Source organism: Teleopsis dalmanni, chromosome 1 (genome assembly GCF_002237135.1).
Source record: "Teleopsis dalmanni isolate 2A chromosome 1, ASM223713v2, whole genome shotgun sequence".
Taxonomy (NCBI): domain Eukaryota; kingdom Metazoa; phylum Arthropoda; class Insecta; order Diptera; family Diopsidae; genus Teleopsis; species Teleopsis dalmanni.
Genome location: NC_051846.1, coordinates 74,640,680 through 74,667,427, shown reverse-complemented (window position 1 = coordinate 74,667,427; position 26,748 = coordinate 74,640,680). Strand labels below are relative to the sequence as shown.

At 28.3% G+C, this 26,748-nt stretch overlaps 1 protein-coding gene across 2 annotated transcripts in view; it reads right to left on the bottom strand.

Moving 5' to 3' along the window:
• The window catches only part of LOC119669098 (intrastrand cross-link recognition protein), a 205,281-nt gene that overhangs the window by 34,337 nt on the left and 144,196 nt on the right, over positions 1–26,748 (bottom strand). The window lies entirely within an intron of this gene.

The following is a 26,748-nucleotide window of genomic DNA, read 5'->3' as shown; positions in this document are numbered from 1 at the left end:
AAAAAAATAATAATAAATTAATTTTTTTTTGAGATTAATAAAAGATTAGCAATTAAAATAATTTATACAAATATAAAATAAAATATAAAATGATTTATACAAATGTAAGAATTGGAGTTATAATATGTGTGTTTATTCTTATATCAGACATTTTAATTGTCATTGATTTATCTTGCCCAATTAGTATGTCAATTAATTACAATATATTATAACAGATGAAAACATATTTTAAGTTTTTATTTTGTGAATGAAGTTTAAAATAACCTTCTAAAAGCTGTGATTTCGACCACTCCCCTTTAAAGCATTGAATCAGTTCATTGATATCGAACTCATTCATGACTTTCGTCTGTATTACTTTACCATCGTTTAATATCATTGATCAATGTCATCTTAGCACTTTGTCTGGCACTAACTCTTGACACTCATGCGGGCGTTGCGTACCTGTTCGTTTGTTGAAGTTTAAAATAGGATTTCTCGTGTAAGCCAAGCTTACAAGGTTTTAATATAAATTCAAATATCATTCTTTCTTTCTCTTTAAGATAAAACAGTTAAAGTTTGATTAATTGTTTCCTATTTGATTATTAATACAAATTATAAATATTTCTAAAGGAAATTTAAAAATCAATTTTCCTTATAGAGACGCAATTTTAAACAATTCAGGAAAATTCTATTTTGGGATAATAAATGTGGAGTGAATGTTTTCAACTTGATATAGTGTCGAAGTCACCATATCATAGAAAAATAAGTCAAAAATGTAGGTCAAAATTATGTAAAAGCCGTTTTATGCTAAGTACCGCTAAATAAATAAAACCCTGAAAGCATTATTTCTACTTAAACTCCAACTTGTATAAGAATGCAGTGTTAGCTGATTCCAGTGAGGATATCACTCACTAATTTTAGTTTTATTTTCTTTGTAGTGTCTTGTTCGATTGGTTAACATGATTGTTATATATCTGATTTAATCAAAGCTTTTTGAGAGAACGATCTTATACTTTAATTGAACTATTGTTGTATATGTACAGACATAAAACTCTTTCACCCTTAGATTTTGCCTTGTATCGGTTCTGTGCTCTATGATCAATTTAAGTGAACCACACTTTCTAGATGATGTCTTAAAATATATTTTAACCTAATTTTAACTTTTTAAGCATGACAATATATAAATTAAACTCTGTGTACAAAGTATACGAATTTATAAAATAAGTCAAACAAATATAACCAATCAATTACGAATCGAACGAATGAAAAACGAAAATATATTTCCTTCAACTATACACAGACTTTGATGTAAGCGAAAATGGATCGAAACACCTTCCTCGAAGTGGTAACTTTGTCTTTGGAAATTGAAAAGGTTATCCGGACATATTTCTGTTTATTTATTGAGTTTGGCTGTTTTGTATTTCCGTATCCGAAAACTGGCAAGGAAAGGGGTTATGTATGAGGGTTATGTCTGATAAAAAAAATTTTTTTTATGATTTAGTTTTTGCTTATCCAAACTTTATAAGTTCTTTTGATTTCGAAGTAGGAAATTAGTTACATTTCTTTTATTATTGTAAGTATTATGTTAATAGTTATAATGAAAAACTTAATATATATATTAATCCTATCTATTAACAAAATAGTTTATATTGAAAAAAAATTTATTTTATCATAATTGACTTTAAAAATTAATTGATTAAAAATAATATTAATTTTCTATTTTCACAGAATTTTTCATTCTTAAATAAAAGTGATTTGCAGCATATTGATTTCCTAAACCGCATATATTAAAGTATCTACAGTCTATTATAAGGTAAGTGGTAAGTAAACCCTGTTATTGAAACTATTTAAAAATATGTAGAAGTACCCAAATTATTAATTGGACCTCACATCCCCCGTTTAATACAAGATGTTTTTATTACAATGTGTGAAAGAAAAAACTACTATTATAGTATTTTAATATCTAAGTATCTTAATAATATTTAGTAATTATATTTAATCATCTTTAATCATCTTGCTGGTGGATATCTAACGGGTCACCATGAACTACATTACCACCTCAACAAAATGGGTCTGTCCGAAGAGAAAGAATGTACACTCTGCTTAGAAGCAGAGGAGGCATCCAGTCACATTCTATGTGACTGCCCAGCCTTGATCTGGGACAGGAGAAGGTCACTGGGTCGGGAACTGCTCTCACCTTCCGACATTAGGAGGTCCTCAAAGTCCGACATTTTAGCCTTCATTCGGAAGGCGGAATGTCTTCTGTTTGGTTAGGGTCTGTTGTAGCACAAAAGATCAATCATGATCGCAGTGCTCTGTTCAACTGGGAGCTAGTACCACGTTCATTCTTATTATTATTATTATTACATAAAATCTATGTATTTTTATTGAATGAATACATTTCTAGAATACGTGTTAGTTAAAAAAAATGTTAAATGAACTTATAAGAATCTATGATGGTATAAGTACTTATAAATAATTAACGCTAAAACAAATGATTTGAAAAAAGAAATGTTGATTAATTAATATTTTTATTATTAAAATATATTACTATTATTTATTATTATTATTTATTTATTATTATTATTTATTTATTTTCTTGAAAATTATTTTAATTTAAAATTCAATCACAATGACCAGAGTGACTGCTGATCATTGGTAATAAAGAGATTAATGCTTAAATAGCATAATCAAATTCTTGTTTTCAATAAATAAATACTTGTTATTTTTTTTCTACTTTAATCATGATTGGCCCAGAATCTTTCTGCGGTCCAGGCAAAGGAACTCTATCCATTTTTTTAAATAGAGGAAAAAAAGATAACTATATTGGCAAAAGCTATCAAATCTATCACAATCTAAAATGCTTTAGATTGAAACTTACAACCGTTTCAAGGTTTGCATAGAACAAACGAAGAATAACCTAAGAATTATTACGGGATTATTAACCGGTCACTGTAGATAGAATAATCACCTAACACAGTCAGAAATTCAATCCAATTCAGACTGCAGATACTGTAGAGAAGAAAGTGCAACCGCATACCATGTGCTAGTGGAGTACCCGACACTGATGCACAAGCGGAAGAAACACATTGTAGGGTATTTCATGGAACATAAGGATTCAAGACTAGGAAAGGTAGGTTCTATATTTTCGGACTTGGAGAAACACTGTAATTCGACTAAGGGGTACAATAGATTTTTTAGGTTGCAGTGTATTATCTCTTTTCTATAATAATGTATCCTATATCTTTTGTTAATAAATTTTAATTTTTTTATAAAATTTTTAATTCATTTTTATACTAAACCTCACTAAATTCCGAAGTAATAATTAATTACTTTATCCAAAGTGTCTCATACACTTTCAATAAAAATTATAGAGACAAGGGAAAGTAAATAATACCCAATTATGGTCAATTAACCGCAATAAAAAGCTAAGCAAAGCTGTAATAAACACTTTACTTAATCCTTATTAAAATCTAACAAATGAGAACTTTTATTTTGTCACATTCCATTTGAATGAATCCTAGTTTATTATCTTCATATCACTTGCACGAACACTGTCGTAAAGCGCTTAAATGGATGAAGTGCATAGAAGTCATAGCAGGGAAATAAAAAAGTTTGTGGAACATTCAAGTAAAAAAAAAAATTAGCATGAAAAATAAAGGCTTGTACTTGTCAGAAAGAGGACGGGCTGTCTAAACACAAATTTGAAGTCTGTGTCACGCCTACGCAAAAGCAACAGTGTACACTGCCCCTGTAATTGTGGCACTGTAAATCAATTAAGTAATTGATTAAAGCTTTTAAGTGTACCAAAAACACACTTGAAGCCATCCCAAAGGGTATTTAATTTAACCTTTGCCCCACACTCTCCAGTATTTTAGAATCATGAACGCACGAAAGGACAATACGAGACAATGGCGCAGTTGTAACTTCAGTTTCGTTTTCTTTTGCAGTCATTTTTTCAGATAAAGAAGCTGTCGTTTGCCTGCTGGCCAACGTCGTTCGCGTTATTTTTGTGGCCATTGTTGCCATTGTAGTCAGCATAGTCGACTGTGTTTTGAACCACTCTTCCGTTTCCGGTTTGCTTGCAATTCAAGTCTTTGCTTTGGCTTTTGTGTAAATTAAAAACGTCCATAGACTACACAAATTTTCCAGAAAAATAGCTAAAATATAAAATACTTCAAAATCCTTTTTACTGTTTTGACTCCTTCCTTTCTTCTTGTCAACAAACAAGTTTCAACCCTTTTGGGACGCTTGTGTCAACCCCGCTACCCATGCAGAGTTTACAGCGTTGAGTTAAACGCTTCTAAGTGGATTTTTGAATATCTTGCATTACAAATAATATTAAAATCATTATCCGTAAAGTACTTTAGAGACCTCTCTCCCAGACTGTGTGGTTGCAGTTGAAAGTCGTAATTATCAATTTAAAAACATCAGCTCTACCTATAATATTATATTAAAGTGATTAATTCTAAAAATTTGTTGTAAATAAGATTTAAATTTATATTTAATAATTTTATAGCCTGTCTATGGATGGCATATGCTGTGGACATATGTAGGGTTTGGGCTCTCGGTCAATACTTTTTATTTATGAAAATGTTTTCATTGTATTCCATTTTTCTTATTGTTGCATTGTGTGCTACATGTTGAGGCTTACGGATGTTTTAAGGGTTGCCCCACTTTTAGTTTCAAACGTGCTATTAACACTCGTCACTAAATGGGCACTTCGTACGTATCTCCTGGTTATCTGTTCTTGTAAATGTTTTTGATATGGCGTTATTATGGGATTTATTCATGATCTACGGTTTGTTATGTGTTAAATACACTTGAATTGATATAGAAGTGTGCAAATACTGATTAAGGGTTCATTTGCCTTGAGTAAATGCATATTTAAATATTTTGAATTTGATGAGCCGTCATTAATTGTTAATTAACTTAATGGTGCACATTTCAAGAACATAATTGATGGATTCATAAGAGCTAAACATTTATTTATAACTAAAGCAGCATATGTATAAATACGTATGAAATTTATTATAAAAAAATAATTCGTGAAGTAACATTAGTATAACTTTTTCATTATTACGCTGCTAGTCTAGGTTCTATACATAAGAAAGAATATATAAATCATGCAACAAGTAATGCCTCTACAAACAGAATAGTATCGAAATTTAACAATAAAAATATAATTAATTAATTCAATTATTCTACAGCTGGTTTATGATTTCGTTTTAATATAAACATAGCAAATGAGTTTGTTAATAAAACTTTCACAGCAAATTAACAAAAACTCCAGAAAAATGTGCGAATATGAAAGTGAAGTACGGCTTTGGGTCAGTTGGTTAAGATGCGCTGACTCTGAGCTTCAAATTTGGAAGGGCATGAGTTCAATTCCTGGAATTTGCAATCTCAAAAAATTATTTACAAATAATTAAATACAAAAATTATTTCCAAGACCACTGATGATGGGTATTTGGCAGTAGTCGAGACAACTGTATGGGCAGGCTAAAATTTAATTAATTAAAATAATATAAAAAGAATTTTTGTTGTTGTAGTTCACTACTTTTCAAAAACCTTCTTTTAAAAAGTAATATTTATATATGAAAATAAATAAATTAACATCTGTTTAAAGTAATGTAAAGAAAAAATGTTATGTAAAACTGGCAGCATGCGGAAATTTATTTACAAAAAAGGTGTTCATAAATAAATAAATCATTTGATTACTTAAATTTTTTAAATTTTATTTACAATCTGTTTTTCTGCCAGATAAATAAATAAAAACAATCAACTTGTGTTGAACAAAAAAAAATTAAATTAATAAAGTTATTATTTTTGAGAAAAAAAATGAACAATAAGAAATTATACAATATTATATTTATTCTGGGATTCACATATTTGTATTTAGTTTTTTTTTGTTCAAGAAAAAAAAATTCAATATTTAATTTTAATTAAAATTAATAAATATGTATATTGATATTGTTTATGTAAAATTATTATGTTTTGTTGGTTTTAGGCATTTACTTTGGCTGTGATAAATGTGTGTTAATTTATCAAATAATCTTTCAAAGCATATAGAACTACTCATACTATAGAGTTATTTATTCTAGCTTTATATGAGTATAATAGTTCTTAAGATGGGACATATTTAGTAATATATATTTTAACAAATTATTCACCTATTAACTGAATTGACTTAATTAATGCAAGACTAAAGGTATTTTAATTCATTAAAGGATTGCCTAAAATCTTCATTGAAATTTATGGAGTTTTAATTCAACATCTTCAAAAAATTGTTTATCCCGTTTCGACTGCTCATTTTCGGCTATCAGAAATTTTGTAGACTATTCATAAAAGTTGACCGGTGGCAAAAAATTATTTTTATCGATGAAGACTTGTGAAATGATTTCTTACATATAAATTAGGTCTCCAATGGTAACAATTTTTATATATATTTTGAAAACATATTTATAGTGGTCAAAATATTTATTAATTGTAAAGATTTCGGTACCTGGGACACATAGAGTTGACAACGAACTTTGGTCAATATGCTGAGCAATATATTTTTTTGCTATGATAAATATGCCGATATAGCTTATTTCTCGAGATATTGTTTTAAAATTTAAAGCTAGCTTTAACTAGTATATGCAATTTTCACACTGATTATACAAATGACTAGTAACAACCAGAGCAGGTGCCAGATAATATGTTAATTCTCTATCTATTGGTTTTTAATCGTATAAGTCGAATTATAGAATCCTGTAAACTAATTCGTCCGTAGTAATGTGAGTTTTATTGAAAGCACTCTGCAATAGATTAGGTAACAAGGGATATTTTTTAAAAATTTGGAAAGTAAAAATAAAATCTGTTGAATAATATGAATATGGTAGTACTACATATCATTCTTCTTCTTATTTGGCAATGAAGTCTAGCGTGAACAACCCTCACGATCAGGCTGTATCTGTCTTGATCCTATGTTACTCTCTTCTAGTTCAGCACTCCAATTTTTCTTGTATCACCACATACGTTATCATCGCATCTTGTTCTTGGCCTACCTCTGTGCATGGTTGTCATCGGGAGTACTTAACATAATTCGACCAAATTTTCTGTTGATATTACTAACTAATGGTAACTTATTGTGAAGAAGCAGACTTGTTTTTCATTTACAAAGATAATTTGATTTCACTTTCTGATCGGCCAATGGCTAACTCATACGTAATATAATTAGTTATATACGTTTTTTAATTAAACAAAAGCCATGCTTTTTTCTACTAATGGAACTAACTTTGCATTTTTTTATGGACATTCTTCACAAAAAGTTCACTATTTCGACTTCTCTCGAAATACAGAGATATGTCATTTGAAGTTGTGTTCGTAAATTAAAGCAGATTTTTTTTTGGAAGTGATTATACGAACACATTTTGATCCATATTAGTAGGCTCCATTATTAAAAGTTACATTGGTAGGAAGTTAACATATCAACGTTATAACTGGGAACTCCAAATGTATTTACTTAATATTTTTAATGAATTGATAATACCACGGCCCTATATTCGACCATCATTTATCAGTAGATTACGGATTTTATCTAACATAGGTGACGTTGTTACTTTTTCGTCAATTAGTGCCTTTGATGCTCATACGCTCACAACGAAACACGGTAAACTATTATTAAATTTTTCCATTTAATTGTGCAGGTTGTTAATATTTTTTATCAAGGTTTGTAAAACCAATGATTTCTTTTCAAAAAGTTGTATTTAGTCAATAAGGGAACACATTTATTCTCCATTTTTGCAAATTCATTGAAAGTTATTTATATTAAACAGCTGTCTACATAAAAGAAGCTCCATTAAGAAGGAGCTAGATAATTAGAAGCTTCGGCTAGATTACAAAAAAGTATTTTAAAATTGTTTTAAAATTTATTTAGTGAAAATATCATCGTTTTATAAAATATTCATTGTATATAGATTACGTTAGGTTATGTTGACAGACCAAAAAAGCCACACGTAGATTCTTGGATATAGGTTTAAGAATAAAGCTCCTTTTTCTGATTCTTGTCTTTCCATAAGTTGAGGTTCTTACTGTTATATGCTGAGTAAGAGCTATCAATATAATACAGCACATATTTTTGGCAAATATATTTTTAGAAAAAGTATCGTGAAACTATTGTGTAGGTGCCACTCTGTATACTTGGCAATAATAGTCAGTCTTTGATTTAAGCTATTATATTATAATACATCCAAAATTAATTAAAAAGTGTTTTCTAACTTTAATAGATTTACAACAAATTATAATTAAAGAAATAAGATATATAATAAAAGAAATAGAAAAACAATTATATATCTTCCAAATGATATAATCAATAATAGATCATATCACCTAATGCTAGGTGAAATGAATTTTACAAAACGTTTAGAAATGCAGAATAGCAAAAGACAATTCATGAGTATATGAAACGATATCAAATTCATAAGTATATTCATGAGTATTCATGAGTATATGAAACGATATTACAATAGTGGGTTTCCGATTAGTTGAATACCTGCGCCCGTATTAGAAGACATTGATAGAAACACTAACCGATAATGTTAAGAATTGTGAAGAAGAATATATGTTTTTAAAAGTATTAGAAACGACAAATTTAATCTGTAAAATTACATATTATATGACTGAAATCAAGTTTTTCGCTTTATTACTTTTATGTAGCCTTTAAGAGTTATTTATTTTCATTATAAGTTTTCTGGATTCTATTTTAGGTTATAGTTGTTGTAACTATATAAAAATATAATAAAGATTATAAAATAGGGAAAACTGTTATTTTTGTAATTTTTATCAAGTATTTTTTATTAGTTTAAATAAAAACCTTGTACATATTCAGTAAATTTTTACTCTTTTTAAGAATAAGTAAGTTCTGTGGATATAATTCTGTTGCATCCTTCAAAGTTTGATTGCATCTTAAAATTTATGGATGGGACTATAAATATTTTTTATTCATTTATAATCTCAATTATAGTTTTATTTATATTTTATTGATTTTCAAATGTACAATATAGAAATTGTAAAAAGCTTTTGTAGCTCCACAACATTTATAATTTAGTTTGGTTTGCTCTAAAATTTATTTATGGTATATTCTTTTTTTGGGAACTTCTAATATGCGCTTGTAATGAAGCTATATATTTGTAATAAAGGTAAGCTTAAAATTCATCACACCTCGATAAACAGGGCGAACATATTACATCTGAGATGACGGTTTGTTTGTGTTATCCGATAAAGAAATTAGCATCGAAAAAAGAAACCTTCGTTGTAATGTATCCAAAAGTCACAAATTGATGAATCAAGTTTATGGTGATGATGGTTTATTCCATGACAAAGTTCATGCATGGTTAACGAGATTTAAAAATAATCTTAAGGTAATAAGTGAGAAGCAACATGATCACAAACTGAAGTAAATGGTTTTCAAGGATTAGTTAAAATCCTTACTGAAATTTATGGAATTGGTATTGCACATTTCTAAAAAAATGTTCAAATATTGCAAAGTTTGTAGTCGGTGTTAGCTAGGTAACTTGATTGGTCACAAAAAATTGCTTGTATATAACGATAAATGAGTTATATATATTTTTTTTCGATTTTTCAAAGAATAATTATATTCTTAAGATCAGAATGACCGGTGACTAGTTCAAGATCTTCATTTGTTTTTCTCATTTTCAAATTGAAGTTTACTAGTATAATTTTAAGATAGGTTTTTGATAATAAAAACAGTGTATCGCTTATGCACATGACTTAGACAGATAGACATTGGATGAATGGTCACAATAATTTTATGCACGTTTTGGTCTTGACCAAAAATTATGTTATACAGAGAATCATATCACAATTCTACATTTCGTACTTCAAGTACTATTTTATACACTAATTTAAACGATGTTGTATGAATCGTTTAATATTTTTTAATAAATAATATTAAAGACCAGTGATGATGGGTATTTGGCAATACTCGAAACAGCTGTATGGTCATTCAAAAATTTAATTAATTAAAATAATATAAAAAATAATTTTTGTTGTTGTAATTCACTACTTTTTGAAATCTTTCTACCAAATATAATAACGTTTATTAATTTTTAATAATTTGTTTTATATTTCTAAACAAAAAAGCACTAAATTTATTTATGTGTGGAAGTGTTTACTTATCCAATAAAAAAATTATATATATATATTTACTCCCAATAGGCGCAAATTTTGGTATACATAAGGACCAAATCCTACATAGTTAGTTACATGAAGAATGGTCACGGCAGTTTTACGCAGTCATGACCAAAATTTATGTTTTATAGAGCATCATATCACAATTGTCTATTCCGTACTCCACTCGCAAGTAATATTTTAAACCTAAATTTAAAAGATATTTATTTTTGTATGGAAATCCTTGGTTATCCATATAAAAATGAAAACATTAGCTTCTAAAAGTTGTAAATTTTGAAATATTCTTTAAATATGTGACTTGTTTTGACCAGAAATTATGTTATATGGAGAGTGATATTGCAATTGCCACTTTCTTATGACTAAAAACTATATTGGTCCTTTTTTAAACTTAAATTTAAGAAGAAATGCTTACTTATCTTTATAAAAATATAAATATTAACTTCTAATAGGTGCAAATTTGGACATGTTGATGTTCAAGACAGACAACCAGTCATATGTTGAATGGTGAAGGAAGTTTTACGCTCTTTTTGCTCTTTACCGAAAGTCATATTATACAGTGAATCATATCACATTTGTCAATTTTAGTGTTTTTTTTGTGAGTCTAAATAAATAACGTTGTTAGTTATATAAAGTCGTTTTTCGAACAGCAGTGAACTACAACAACGAAAATTCTTTTTATATTATTTTAATTAGTTGAATTTTTGGCTGGCTATACAGCTGTTTTAAGTATTTCCAAATACCCATGATCAGTGGTTCTGTAAATATATCTTGTATTTAATTAAATTTTTTGAGATTGCAAGTACCAGGAATCGAACTCGTGTCCTGCTAAATTTGAAGTTTAGAATCAGCGCACCTTAGTTTTACTTATAACAATCATAGATTTTAATATTTATTACTGACTAACACTGTTTTAACCAAATTGAAGCCTCGTCATCGTGACCAAATTTGAGTCCAAATTTTTCCTTTTCCCTTATTCTCAGTTTTTTAATTTATTTTAAAAATAGCAATAATTTCACATTTGGAGACGTAATCATAACTGTCTGCATAACATGGCCCTTAACCAATCAAAAAATTGTCTTTCACATTCTCGTTAGCAACTTTGCATATATATATATATATATTTATTGACTATTAAATTATCAAAAATAATAATTTTGTATTTATATTTACTTTTATTGAAAAATTAATAAAGTTTTTACTATGAAAGCGTGAAACCCAGCGTCGACAAAAATTGCATAAAGTTGTCAACATGGAATTACTTTATTGCAAATTCAAGCTAACAGCTGTTGTCTTATAGTTCGCAAAACTGTTCCATTTTGTCGCAGATACAAAAAAGTGGACCGAATAAAAAAATTAAAAAAAAAACCAAAAAATTGCTAAGAATTTAAGAAAAGGGAATTTTGAAATCGTTACGGATTAAGCTTTTAATTTATTAAAACACCTTGAATAACAGAACCGCATGCATTTTTCATTTTTGAGCAGTCGCCTTTATGGGCAAATGTCCTGCCAGTAGGCACTTAATCCTTATTGAGTGCAAACAAATTTTTGTTGTCATTTATATGAGAATACATTCAAACATTTCATGTGCATATATATGAAGGTATTTGATTGTGTGTGTAAGTATAGATTATTTAAAGTGTCATTTTGTTTGTTGGCAACTTTGAGACAAGCTTAAACTTATTGATACTTTGGATTTTGGGAAACTGCAACTGTGGTTATCGCCAATGCCGTGCGATGCCAGTTTAACAACTGCTTCATCACAGTAGTACGTCATGCTGCGTTTAAATTGCAGCAAAAATATTTTTATTTGCTGCTTTATTGAAACAGTTTCACAGCGCAGACTTAAACTGTGGAAGGTTTGGAAAAAAAAATATTTCATTAAATATTTCAAAATTCTTACCAAAATTTTATATAAATTTAAATAAATTTGAAAAAAAATTTTCTTTTTAGCTGCATATTGAATTTATTGTTCTCACGATATTTACAAAAGCAAGTCTGAGAGCATACTTCCAAAAATTATTCTTCTTTTTTGAGTAAACATAATTTTCTATGTATAAATATATGTTTTATACTATAACTAACAGCAATGAGAACAAAAGATATCATTTACATTGTTTTCTAAATTATAACTTCCGTTTTAAGTGCCTGCCCTCGTAGGTTTTGTCCACATAACATCAAGAAATGCATTAATTATAACGGTTAGAAAGAAACCTCATTAATATCTTCATAAAGTATGAAATAAAAAAATAATAACTAACAAATTGGTTATCAAAACATAATAAAAATCAAAATTCATTCATGCATTTTTTTCAAAAGAATTGACAAATCTCAGCCTGGTTCCATTAAGTCTGCTGCAAGTCGAACTTAAAGATTTTTCTCAACGGTCACGTTCATAAGAATACACGACTAAACATACAAACATATTAATTCAAAGTAACACCAGTTAAACGAGTAAATAGATATCATCTATGAAATTTATATCTCGCAGCGCTAAATTACATTAATATGCAAATGTAGCTCATGCATGATGCTGCATAGCATCAGTTACACCAGATATTGACTACGGGGAGCGGATTGCGGATTGCGGACTGCGGACTGCGGTCTGTGGACTGCGACCTGCAGGCTTCTCTCATGGCTCTTATGGCTCTTATGGTATGCTTTCTTAGTGCCAAGCTGTAGCAGTTATGCTAGGGAACGTATAACGCACAGTGGGAGCAAATTGCTTGCAGCCACTTGACACATGAGCAAATATCACAAAAAAAAAACACAAGAAGACAAAGCTGAAAAAATCAAAAGTGGGAGAAGAAATGCAGTAGGCATGCCTGGTATAAAGAGCCAAACACGTTCTTATAGATTTTTTTTTGTTTACAAGTTAAAAAAAGCTTCTTTATCTGGGACTGAGACTGACAAACAAGAATTATGATCGGCTTAGCCACATGCTGAGCTGACGCTTAAGCCGCACAGCCAACAATAAACACCACAGATACGTACATACCAACAAATTTGTGTACACTTAAACCGAATGCGTTTTTCGTAATATATTTTTAGTGTCATAATTCTTGTTGTTGTTGCAATACAGTAGGGACTAAATGTCTGTTGGCTTTTATTTTATAACAAAAAAATAAAACTTAAAATTGTTACGCTTAGTTTTTATCTCCTCAAGTCAAGACGTTGTGTTTTCTTTGGTTGCAGGACATGGGCTTCATAGTCAGCAACAAACAAACCAAAAGGTAAATAAAATTAAATAAATACATTAAAAAGTGCAAAAAAAAAAAAATAATAAAATACCAGAAAATCTCAACAGTGCCCCCTAACGTTTACAATTAAATACTTTCACACTCGCCGGCAATCGTAAGAGCAGCCGCTGTGGGTTTATTATGTGGCCAAGGCATGTATTCGGTAAGTTAATGACGTCCCCGCAAATATTTTCAGGGAATGGCATTACACACTATTAGTTTCTGTCAACTAGTGACCTGCCCTTTTTCGGACTGTGATTAAATTCTATTCCCATTTCCTACAGTTTTTGATTTAATAAATCATGTGTTATTTATTATAAATTTTTTTCAGATTTCTAATTTCATTCTAAAAAATATTAGAAATATTAGAAGTGCACATTCAATTAAATAGATAATTTGTCATTAATACTACAACTACTCTTCATGTTCATATTGTGAAAGAAATATTTTAAGTTGGCCAGTAGGTTTGTAATACCGATAGTTATGGATCTATCGGGAATACGATAAAAATCAATTTACTAGAGTTCGTCAGCTTTTTTTTATTTTATGTGGATCTATGTTAAAGCAAACGAACCACAGTGTTGGTTAGTTATTCCTATCTTGAGAGAGATGAATAAAAAGCGCTCATAAATTTTATTGGTGTGGATCCGAAATTTATCGGCATAATAGAAATCATTTGATTTTATACCATAGTTGCAGCTATGGTATTTGATTTATCTTTATTATATACAAAAAGATTTAGTTAAATTTTAGTACTTGATGTTTGTAGATCTATTATGTATTTACTTTAGGACCGTTCAAATTATGATATAGTTGCTAAGCAATTTGATAAATCAAATATTTGAACTTATAGGCAAAACTTTTATATGAACTCAATTTATTTTTAATATATATTCATTAAGTTTGTGTGTTTGGTATAAGAATGTATATAACATAAATAACTGAAGCGGTGGACTATAAGTAGTATATAATACCCAGGAATGGATATTTTATGTCACTAATTTATATCTTGCAGATCATACAATGCAACTTTGAGAAGGAAAGTGGAAATGACTGATAATAGCACGTGTTTGAAACGCCAGTCTTAGAAATTTTTGCTATGAAGCAGTACACACCATTCTTACGTGCTAAAGCCCATGACGATTCTTGCCGAACAATTATTATGGGTGATTAGTTTCACGAAATTATCAACAAACAAAATTGACGATTCGAAGCTATCGGAAATTAAACCGTGCGTAAGACTGACATGAGCATTTGTCATATGACAAATGCATTATATCGCCTGTAATCTTAGTCAAAATCGTTGTTCTATGAGAATAAGTCTGTAATGGATTTGTTCTCATAGATTCAAGAAATGTAGTCATTATCTATCGGAAATGCAATTTTGGTGTGGCCTATTAGATTACGTTATTTGTCGTTGGTAGAGCATTATTTGTTGAAGTATAACCGAATTTTGTTTTTTTTTGTATTTGCGGATGTAGCAGATTAGGTTCTCGGTAATAAGAAGACTGTCAAAGAAGTTTAGAAGTGATTGAAGAGAATTGTTTATTATAATATTACTTTCAGATAAATAACTGTGATGTGATCTCCAATAAGTTATACCAATAAAGAGTTACGTATTTAGAAAGATTAAATATTTAAAAATTAGAGTTATAGAAGATAGTGTTCTTTCTTTTATTTTTTATGGAAAGATGTTTCGATAACTGCTAAAAGACTGATAAAATTTTTAATCATTAATAAATTGAATAAAAAGTTATTTTTTCATTCGAATGAAAGCTGTTTGTTATATTTTGATTTATAATCTCCCATCTCTTAAAAAAACGTCATACTCAAAATTATTTAAAAAATCCCAAATTTCTATTATTTTAATTAAGTTTATTAAAATATTTTATATAAATTAAAATAAAGAGGTTTTTCGAACAGTAGTGAACTACAGCAACAAAAATTCTTTTTATATTATTTTAATTAATTGAATTTTTGGCTGACCATACAGCTGTTTTAAGTATTGCCAAATACCCATCATCAGTGGTGGATATATTTCTTGTATTTAATTTTTCGTAAAAAATTTGTTGAGACTGCAAGTACCAGGAATCGCAATCGTGTCCTGCCAAATGTGAAACTCAGAGTCAGCGCATCTTAATCAACTGACTCAAAGCCGTACTTGACTTTTATGTTCGCACATTTTTCTGGAGTTTTTTTGAATGTTAAAGTTTTCTTAACAAATCATAAACCAGCTGTAGAATAATTGAATTAATTAATTAATTACATTTTTATTTTTAATTGTTAAATTTCAATACTATTCTGTTTGTAGAGGCTTTATTTGTCGCATGATTTATATCAATTTAAATAATAATATATAATATAGAATAATAAAACTATAATATAAGTATAATAATATAGAGGTTATTATTTTTATTTTAATACAGATTTTTGGATAAACCTTTTAAGTTTTAGTTTTTTTTGCGGTGCATTTTGTTTTAATTTTATTTTTTTTATTTTATTTTAAATTTTCTGTCTGAACTTCTAATACAATTGTCGGCCATTATTAGAAGTTTTACAAAATTTTTTATATCTCTCCAACAAGCACGTTGAAGACCACAGACCATAACAAATTTATGTTCTACCCTCGGTGTTAAAATTGTCTATGAGGGTTGATAGTCAAGGCTCACGGAATAATCGATTTAGCTTGGTTGGAGTGACATTTGGATGCGTCGCCATTGTTTACTTTCAGTACAGGTTTTGTCTCCCCCACTTAAGCGTTGTAGTTCTTAACACCTGCATGCAAACATTGTCTCTGATCGAATAGAGTCGTTACTCGTCTGCTCACGGTGCTTCCGACACTGAATTACAACAGTTACTTTGTCATGGTGAAAAATTGAATTCGAAATACACATTTAACTCAGTTAATTAACATGTAAAAATAATAAATACTGAAAACTATGTAATAATGCTAATTTGGGTAATTTACTTTGTTCATGCAAATTAGTTTAATTTATCTGCTGCTATTTGTAGTTGTGTTAATTCATGATAGCCTTATTAAGCCATTTTAGACGTACTAATTTGCAAACTTCAAGACTGAAATACTGAAGTATAGTATCTTAGTGCCACACGTAAAAAAACTTATTGCTATTAAGATGTTTCTAATATCTTCCTATTTCTCTGTTTGTTTTAACTATTTTTGCATTTTGTTAAAATTTGCTTTCAAATATTTGTTCAAGTGTACGTTGGAGTGAATTCGTGGAAAATTGCAAGTGTTTGCTTAGCTGTTTCGCCTCTGAAATATGGCCATATGGCTTCGGTTGGTTAAGAGTTTGTCTTGACATATATTTTGATAGGAATGTGACTAACCCCAGAGGAGAAACAATTATGTAGATAATTCAATTCAATGTTTTTGGGAAATTTGTGAAATAAATAAATATTTTTTAAAATCGCTAAATGAATAAAAAAAATATATTTTTGGAAAGGGCGACGCAGTGGCTACATAAAAATAACAGAAGGTGTAATTAAATAATTTTAATTTGTTTATACACAAAAAAAAAAAAAAATACGTATATGAGTATATAAAATAGACCGGTCACTTTAAGATTTCCTGAATTATTATTTAATGTAAGATATCACTTAGTAAAAATTGTCATTTCATTCAGTTTTTATTCTCAGACGGAAAATATGGGTTTTTAATTCTATATTCGTCTGCGTTTGCTTTTTTGATTTCTTTTATTGTTTTAATGGGCTCCTGGGTTTTGGTTTTTATCTAAATTAAAGTATAATGTTTAACATTTGATTATAATTGTATTCACTTTGTAATTAAATTAACATCAAATGAATTCAAGGTTAGTTTTCATAAACGCTGAATTAAATGCCCAATAAATTTGTATTATTATTTCACTGTTTAAAATTTTTTTATAGATACAAATTCTGTATCTACGAGATATTTCCGAAATCTTTTATTGATTTAGGTTTTGATTTTTTAACAACACTTTTTTAATATTTTTGATTATATTTTTGTGGGTTTTTATTACTCATATAAGAATTTTATTAGCTAATTTGATACACGTTAGTTGATTTTATTAAAGTTCAAATTTTGTGATTTTTGCTTTAATAACTTTTAGTTTTCTGTTATCTTTAACAGCTTCTTAAGATTCAATCATTAAAATTTGATTACTAACTCTATTCTTTATAGTGTACCGGCTGAGTGGTTTTTAACTTCTTTATGTATATTAAAGAAAACTTTGAAGTCTAGTTTTTATTGAAGCTACAGTTTGATAAAATTATATGTTCTAGCTTCCAAATATTTAAACTTTCCATTATATTTCGTATTTAAGAAATTTTAATTTATTTTTCTATATTTATTTGTAATTTTTTTTTTAATATTTTAAATGCAAGAACTATGAACGCTTTATTCTTAAATCTTTTGATTATACAAAAAAGTCATATTTTCATTTTTCATTTTCTTTGGCAAAAATTTATCTAGCATTTTCACAATATATAATTCTGAAACATATGTAACTCGCTAAATATCAAATGACGACGGCAGTGAATAAGACATATAAAAGTCAAATTAGCAATCTGTTGAAGTACTTAAGAAAACAAGATTATCTTTCCGAGACTCTCTTCAAAGAAATATAATTCAACGAGATTATTCAATACTAAAGTTAAAGCCCCATTTTTGTGTAGTAGAGAAGAGCTGAAATATGATTGTCAACACCTCCAAGGATTTGTCTACCCTAGTTCCTTGCAAGGTTTTGTCAATTATAGTCTTCTGTAAAGCTTTGTTATTCTTAATCTTCTGCAAAGGTTTACCAATCACAATCTTTTGCAAAACTTTGTCAATTACAGTCATCTACAAAGCTTTGCTAACCACAGCGCATCTTACAAGAATTCTAGTCAAAAATAATACCGAATTATGGTTCAGAACCTTTCAAAAATTACTAATGAAATAGTAACCTGGATATAAAAGTGGGTTCGTCGTATTCCAAGTGGGAATACAAATAATATAATCAAAAAGTTCCTAATGTAGCTTCCAATATAGCAAAAGATCCAAGCATTTACGCAACACATGGAAGTGAATACAAGCAGATGTACGAACTTATAGGATATACGTAATGGATAATCCAAAGCAATTTGAAACCGTGAATTAAATAATGGTTCATTATAATTATCAGTTATATCAATATAACGATATAATGAATGCAGAAGCCATTACGAAAAAATTCTTGAATACTCGCAAGGTATTAAAGACTCCAAACGTTACTGAACTTATGGAAGACACAAATCGCAGAAGACGTGGCACTTTATAAAAAGAATTTAAATATAGTATTTGACATTCGGTGGAATTCAGCAAAAGATTATTTGTTGTGGCTTTATATTTTTTGCAGCAATTATATATATAGAAGCAGACATATTAAAATCATACCGTTCAATTTTTTGTCTCTAGAATTAGAAAGTAAAGTTATGTCGCGTTCGAACTTTTAGAAAGGTGATAAGAAAAATTTATTTTTCTTGTTAATAATATTTGACCAGTTTATTTCTATATAGTTGGATTTGTATTATATTAGGCTGTTCTGTGTGGACTTTTTTGTAATAGGATACGAATAAAACAGTTGTATTTTATCTTTCTAATCCGATATTTCGTCGATTTTTCAGATCATTTTCAGAGGTTCTCATAATTTTCACACTTTGTGATTTTGTAAAATAATATAAATCTTAAAATTATAAACTATAATTTTAGAAATAATAAAAAAAAATATTATCACAATTTTTGCCTCTTTTTTTTTTAAAAAGAATTATCAGAATAAACGCTCGGAGCAAACACTTCAGTTTATAAATGATTTCAAAAAGATTTAACGTACTTTGCTATTGCAATCGTTCGGGAATTTTTCATTTGAAAACTGATTTATTTCGATACATTACTACTATATATATGCAAAGTATATTTGTATTATTTTTCATTAAGTAGTAAGAAATAGAGTTTTTTAAATTACAAACTTTACTTGTAATTACAAAAAAAAATTACGACCTCAAGTTCAATTTTGGACAAATCTAATACATTTTTTATTATTCATCAGAAATTATTTCTTATATTTAATATAATTACTTTAATACAGTTTTATAGTAATATGCCCGTTATAAAATAGTGCTGCTAAAAAGCATATTTCAATTTAATTGATTTTTTTTACATTTGTCTGAAATATCCATCAGATATCAAATATCAAATATTTTTCTGTTGTTACATTAATATTTACATCAATACTTTATGAATAACTGAATATATAATAAATTTTGATACAGTCAAAGTCAATTGTAGATTTCTTTTTCTCGTATCACTTATAACGGATAGATATTAATGTAGGGATCAAGCACTTTATTATTATGTACATCTTTTAATAAATTTTAAAGTCGAATGTCGCGATGTCCCCTGAACTTCTTATTGCTAGGACTTTTATTTTGTTGATTTTTTTGAAAATTTAAAGAAATTAAATTTTTACAAAATTATTAAAAAAGGATAAAAACAGATTGATGGTAAAATATGTAATTTGGAGTGTCTTTTGACTGTGGGATTTTTTTATTAAATATATTTAATTTTTATTCCTAACAACGAATAAAAATTTTATTTGTTAATTTTATTTCTTTCTCATACGATCTACGGGAACCAAAATTTTTAAAAATAGAACTCATTAATTAGCAAACATAATATTTTCGCTATATTCGTAATTACAAGTAAATGCTCCACTTTAAACCACTTTATAGATAAAAACTATATAACAAAATATATTATAATATAATTTAATATTCGTAATTACATTTTAATGCGCTTAAACTACTTTATAGAAAAAAACGATATAAGTAATATAAAGCTTAAGGAACTTTTAACTGTTAAGGAACTTTTCAAATATATTATATATATGAATATTGAAACTAAAAAAATGTTTAATACCAAAATTAAGTTGGTGTGATATAAAGCTATACCTGTACATAAATTAAAACTCACTGCATGCAGTTCATATAAGTATATCTCTGAAATGTTACACAATGCTCTGAAATGATCAACGAAATCAAGAAAATGATTTCTAAGGGAAATTATAATTATAATAGCCTAAAAAAAATTAGAAATAAGAAAGTATTAATAATACTGTTGTAAAAATATACTAATGGAAAGTTCTAACTTGACAATGACGAATTATTTGAGCTAGATAGTGGTAAAGTTATAGACAGTTTTTGTAATTCATACATACCACTTTAAGCTTGATATCTTATAAGAATGGTGAGAAAAAGCACATAACATAGGATCCTTACCTAGACCTCAAAAGTAATGTGTAATACAAATCTCACTCAAAAATATGATGGGCTAATGGCATCAAAGTTGATTTGCAGCGCAGTGAGAAGAAAATGTACTTGATGAAGGTAAATGATAGATAGATCTAAAATTTATAACCTGAATTTGAACAAAGCTTTGTATGAACGTATCTGACAATTAGTTTTTAGTAACTAATTAGTGATTAATCTTGAAGAATCATTCTCTTCAAACACAAAAAGGAACATAGAGCACCAATATAAATGCAAAAATATGGATAAAACAAAAAATAAATTTGCAACAACAATGATAATTTGTCTGAAAGTTTTATAAAATAGGTAAACTTGGAAATTAAATCAGTTTTGATATCTAAACTTACTGATTTCAGTAAAAAATTATGAGGGTTTTTGAATCTTTTCGGTATATCGGATGTGGTCTTTGCAGAGTGAACGAGAATTATTAAATAATATATTTATATCTATATTTATTTATTATATAATATATTATTGAGCAGCCTTGGCTACTTGTGGATAAACACGATTAGTCATCGCTTCTAACTTCACAGGCACAAGTTCTAAGCCTGGCACTTGCAGTCCAAACAAATTATATATGGACTATAAACTAATTAAAAAAATTTGATTATTTTCTAAGACCACTGATGATAAGTACTTCGAAATATTCAAAACAGCGTTGTATGGTCAGACAAATTTTAATAAATTAAATAAGGTTTTGTGTTTGTCTTTTCTTTCTTTGCTATTCGAAAACCCTCTATATTATATATATATATATATAGTATATATAGCATTTTAGTAGTATTATATATAAATATAATAATAAATTAATATATATTTAAATAAATATTTGAAGCTTTCTATATAGTTATGAAGGTTATAATTAAATCACACCAGCAATCCTAGGGATTCAAATCCATTGGCCCATTGTATTAAAGGTAATATTTAGTTAGTTATTGTATTATTCATTTCAAAATAAAATATTTTGTTTTATTTTTATTGCATTATTTTTTACGACAGTAATATGATTTATTATATTATTGAGTATTCAAAATTGTCAAAATTTCTTCTTAAAATTCCACGGTAGTTATTATTATTTAAATACATTTAAAATTTATTTAGCTAACGATTATGAACGATGGTTTCATATATCGGATTGTCTGTATATATTTGTTGAGGAGTATCATAACTTTGTTGTTGAATTTATATTATATAGTACCAAATGTTATTTATTTACAAAATATATAATACAATGATTTAAAAATCTTTTGCATTTCTAATAAAATTCCTTATTCATGATTTCAAGAAAATTTCAAAGATATGAAAGCATATTAAGAATGCCGTCGGTACTTTGACTTAAGAAAGAAGAAAAAAATCTACATAAGAAAACTGACCTACATAATTAAGTTTGACTAGATTATTTGTTCAGTTTTTATGTTTCTTTGAAATAATTAAGTCCTTATGTACCTTGAATATATGAATACTTTTCATTATAGTTTTAAGATCACAAGCTTGCGTATATTCATATTTTCTTGGGTATTAAAAGCTCTTTATCTTTTTATTAGATTTCAATTACACTTAAAAAATCAATTATAATAACAACATTGGCTGCACTTTTTCCGAGTCACTTAATTTTTCACTTAATTTCAATAACTTTTAATATCTTTGAAATGTTGAACGATTTTTATTTACTTTCAACGTTTTTCATCGACAAATACAAAAATATTTTGATTTAATTTTTAATTCTTTTTTACCAAGTCATGTTGTCTTTGACGCCGACGCGTTTGTTTACATCCGAGCTTTTTAGTGAAAAGCAAAGTCGCTATTATAGCGTTCAGTGTATCCGTAAGATACAAAAACGTTTTGTTGGAGCACACGCGCCGCACAGAAAGCAACGAAGAAACCGTACTCGAAAAAGTTGGCAACTAAATCAGAAATATGACAAAAAACACTTGCGGCAAACTTATAAAAAATGTAAAAAAATATAAATGTAAATATGTACAATAAATGAAAATAAGATAAAAATATTAATTTCGGCTTCCTACAAGAAGATTTCGAGGCTAGCCACGACGAATTCAAATAAAATGACGAAGACGAAGCTGAAGTTGAAGGCGATATTCACACAAATATACTTGGTGTGAAGCTTATTTAATTATTAAAATTTGTTTTATTTTAATTATTTATTACAAGCGCTGACGTCAAATTTCTTTTTTGTTTTTTTTGTTTTTTTTTGTATTTGTTCTCTAATAAGAAAAGTTTATTTGTTTTTTGCTGGCTTCATTTTAAGTTTAGAATTATGTTTTGTTTGCGAACAATTTTTGCGCGCGCCAAACGTCACCTCAATCTGTCTTTTGCGTTACTTGTATGGTCGGCCAACTTGTATCTTGTCCCTAGGCATTGCATTTTGGTTACGCTTATTTTTGTGCTGCTACCATTTCGCAAAAATAAAAGATGAAGAAGAAAAAACTGCAGGAGAGGAAAAATAGCAAAAATATATGTTTATTTGCGAAATTTCACCACTCCCCAAACAACAACATCTTAACTCACCACACCAGTTTTGCATAAATAATTCGAAACTTGTGCTAAATGTAGGTGGCGCTCTTTTCCGTTCTTGTTGTTGGCTTCAAGCATTCGTTTTTGTTCGCCAAAACTTCGGCATTCGCGAAACTTGTTACATTTACCCAACAATACACTGTTAGATTATATACACGCACTCACACACAACAACTGCACATATTTTAGCCAAAGGTGCCTGCTGCCTTTTGTATGGTGTATGGTGTATTGTGTATGTATGTTTGCACGTGCCCAGCCCCAATTCTTTTATTTACTTTATGTTTGGTTTTTGTATGGGAATATGTGTGTTACGCACACTACGAAAGAGAGTTGTATATTTTTCTTGTTTGTTATTTTATTGTTCTTTTAATGCACTCTTTGTCAATTTCTTGAATTGATTGTTTGTGCTTTTGTATTGGAAATGTTTTTGGATCCTTTAGGTTTAATACTAATATTACTGAAGAAAAAAACAAACCATTTATTTAATATTATTAACTGATAAGAAACAGTTTTTAGTTCTACTGTGGACATGTTAAATATATAATTAAATACAAAACCATGCGTTTTTGAATAGTTCATAACGCTTTCTGGAAACTTGTGAAGATATTAAAGTTGACGCGAGGACAGGACGTTCTTGTACAGCCACCAATAAAAAAGTGAATAAAATAGGTTGTACCATATAGAAGAAGAAGCTTATAATACTTTTTGTCGAAAACGCAGAAATTTGAAACGTCTTATTTTAAGAAATTTTTATTAAATTAATCCATAAATTTGTTGCTTATACAACAGACAAAATAAACCCATTCTCTCTAATTGCCCTATTTTTTTAGACATGGCGCTCTGCGATTTTTTTCTATTACCCACATTTAATAAGACAATGAAAGGACAGCATTCCTCAACAATTGATGAGGAAAGCAGAATCGTAGAGTAAGTTCAAGACAACGCCTGTAGAACAGGCGTTCCTTTTTTTATTAAAAAAAAATTTCTGTTTAACAATTAATCTAGTTTTTGCTAATAAGTATTTTTTGAAAACATTCTCATTACTTTTTGATCTGAAGTCATGTATTATAAGTAGACCAATGTATAAATTTAGTATGATTACATAAAAAAGAAGGTGTCTAGAAATCAATTGCTTCAAATGGAATAATGTAATAACATGTTGCGTTTATTCAGTTTTCATACAAATAGTAATTATAAGGTTCTTTGAGTTATTCTAATTCGAATCAATTTTATCTATGGATGGAAAATCTAGACACTAAAAAGTGGCGATATCCTAAAGATATATAATAATCATAGTCTATAGTTTTTTACGTGATTAACTACGGTGAAGACTAAATACCAAGGTGTTCTTAACACACTTATCAGTATAATGCAACGATAAAAGCTCCCATGGAAATTCCGCCGGTATCAATTAAACTTATATATCGGTATTACCGGATTTACTCCTCCGGTCAGGTGCCACAAGTAAAACTTACTGAGTACCATTTATACTCTAAACAGAATTCCCGAGATAAAAATAGTTTAAGGTAACGAAACGTTATAAGATATGTCAAATCTAGATTTTTCTATAAGTGACCTTCGAGCAGGGAAAAATCAGTCTTTTAAAAAATGATAATTTCATTTTTCTTTTTTAATTTCGTTGAAGAAGCAAGGAGACGAATATAAAGAAATGGAAATAAAACAAAATAAAATACAAGAAGAATTGAAAATATCAAAAACAAACATACTTAAACACTTAAAAATAAGCCGCAAAGATTAATTTAAAGCTTTACAAATTCCTAAAACTATGAAATCTCTTCAATATATTCAAAACAAATCCAGATCCCAAAAAACAAAGAAGTCCTTACAAAAATCTTGCATTTACAAGAACGCTATATACGATCATATCTGATATGAAAAATTGACTAATTGTGCAAATCGTTAACTAACAAAAGAATCAATTGTGTTTATCAGAGAGGTCATACCATAACTTAGATATTCGATCCGTCAGAAAAAATTAACAACTATTGTTTGTGATTGCTTACGCAGCTATCGGTCGTTGGTTGCTTTCCGATAGTCGTCATTGGTAGTGGTAAATGTGTATACGAAATAATTTCTAGTATTTGCTATGAAGCCATGGGGAACTTAACGTTCGTTGGGAAAGAGTGTACCTTTTATCGGGTTTATGTATGGTCACATAACATAGAAAGTAGGTGCTAAGCAATAATGCATTTATCGAAAGATATTCTTTCTCACTTTCTTTCTCGTCGATGATCAAATGCAGGTCTGTCAACTTCTTGATATAGGATATTCTTCAGGCCAAGAAGAATACCTGAAAAGTATCTGCAAAATAGCACACTGTTGATATACTTAAGATAGTTGTTGTTACTAAATTGATGAATATTCTGATGGTTCATATACGTGAAGCGTGCCATTCGTTTGTAGACCGACTCAGAACCAAATTTCGCAATAAAGCCAGCAATATCGAAAATTTGACATAAATTCAGAAAATTTAATTGTGTGTTCTTGTTGGTTTTACAAAATAAAAAAAAATCTGTAGCTTAATAGGACTACCATATACATATATAAAACATCTCTAATAGTATTATTTCAGTTGCAATTAGTTGTCATTAAATCTACTTCAATATAGTGCCTCCATGACTATATTACAATTCATTTAACTTTAGTGACAAAAGTGGTAGTTTATGTCGTAATTATTAAGAAGCTATTAACAAAAAAATTAAAGAAGAATTAATTTTTATTACATATATATACCCGATGTCGATTCTTAAATGGGAGAATATTTGCGAGTTGTTATTTTAAACCAGTTCTTGTGAAACGTTCTACTAAAGATTATAAAATTAATTTGTATGACTCTTTTACTTTATAAATCTACCTATTAATTCATTGTCTATTGTCTACCCTATTAATTTATAAATAGCAAGTTCTCCATACATATCCCATGTTCAGAAACACCGTTTTGCTTGTGTTTCAATATTCACTATTTCAATGTATTGTAAGTTACATATTCCTTATAGATTATATTGAGGTGTCTGTAAGGACTTCTTTTATGTTTCTGTTAAAGTAACTACCAATTACATCTAAAATTAAGTATCAAGGGAGTAATCAGGATGATGTTCTCTTTAAACGTGTGACAAATATATTATTTTGTTATAACCGAATTAATATTATTCCGTATTAATATTATTTTACTATAATAACTAGCTCTGGAGATTCTTTGCCTACCTCTCCTTCATTTAACGTTCCTGTTAAATGTCTAACACTTTAAAAATAATTTTATTATTTAATGTATATTTGTTAAAAATAGTTTATTTAAAGTAATTAAAAATCTTTACTTTAAAATATTCTTGATATTCCACTTTGACTAGAAAGGGAGGTCTAACGAACGGAGATTAGTAGGAAGGTAGGTTTGTAAATATTTGTTGAACTTGTGAGTAATGGCAAGGACTTCTTTAGTTTGATATGAACCGCAATTAATAAGTAT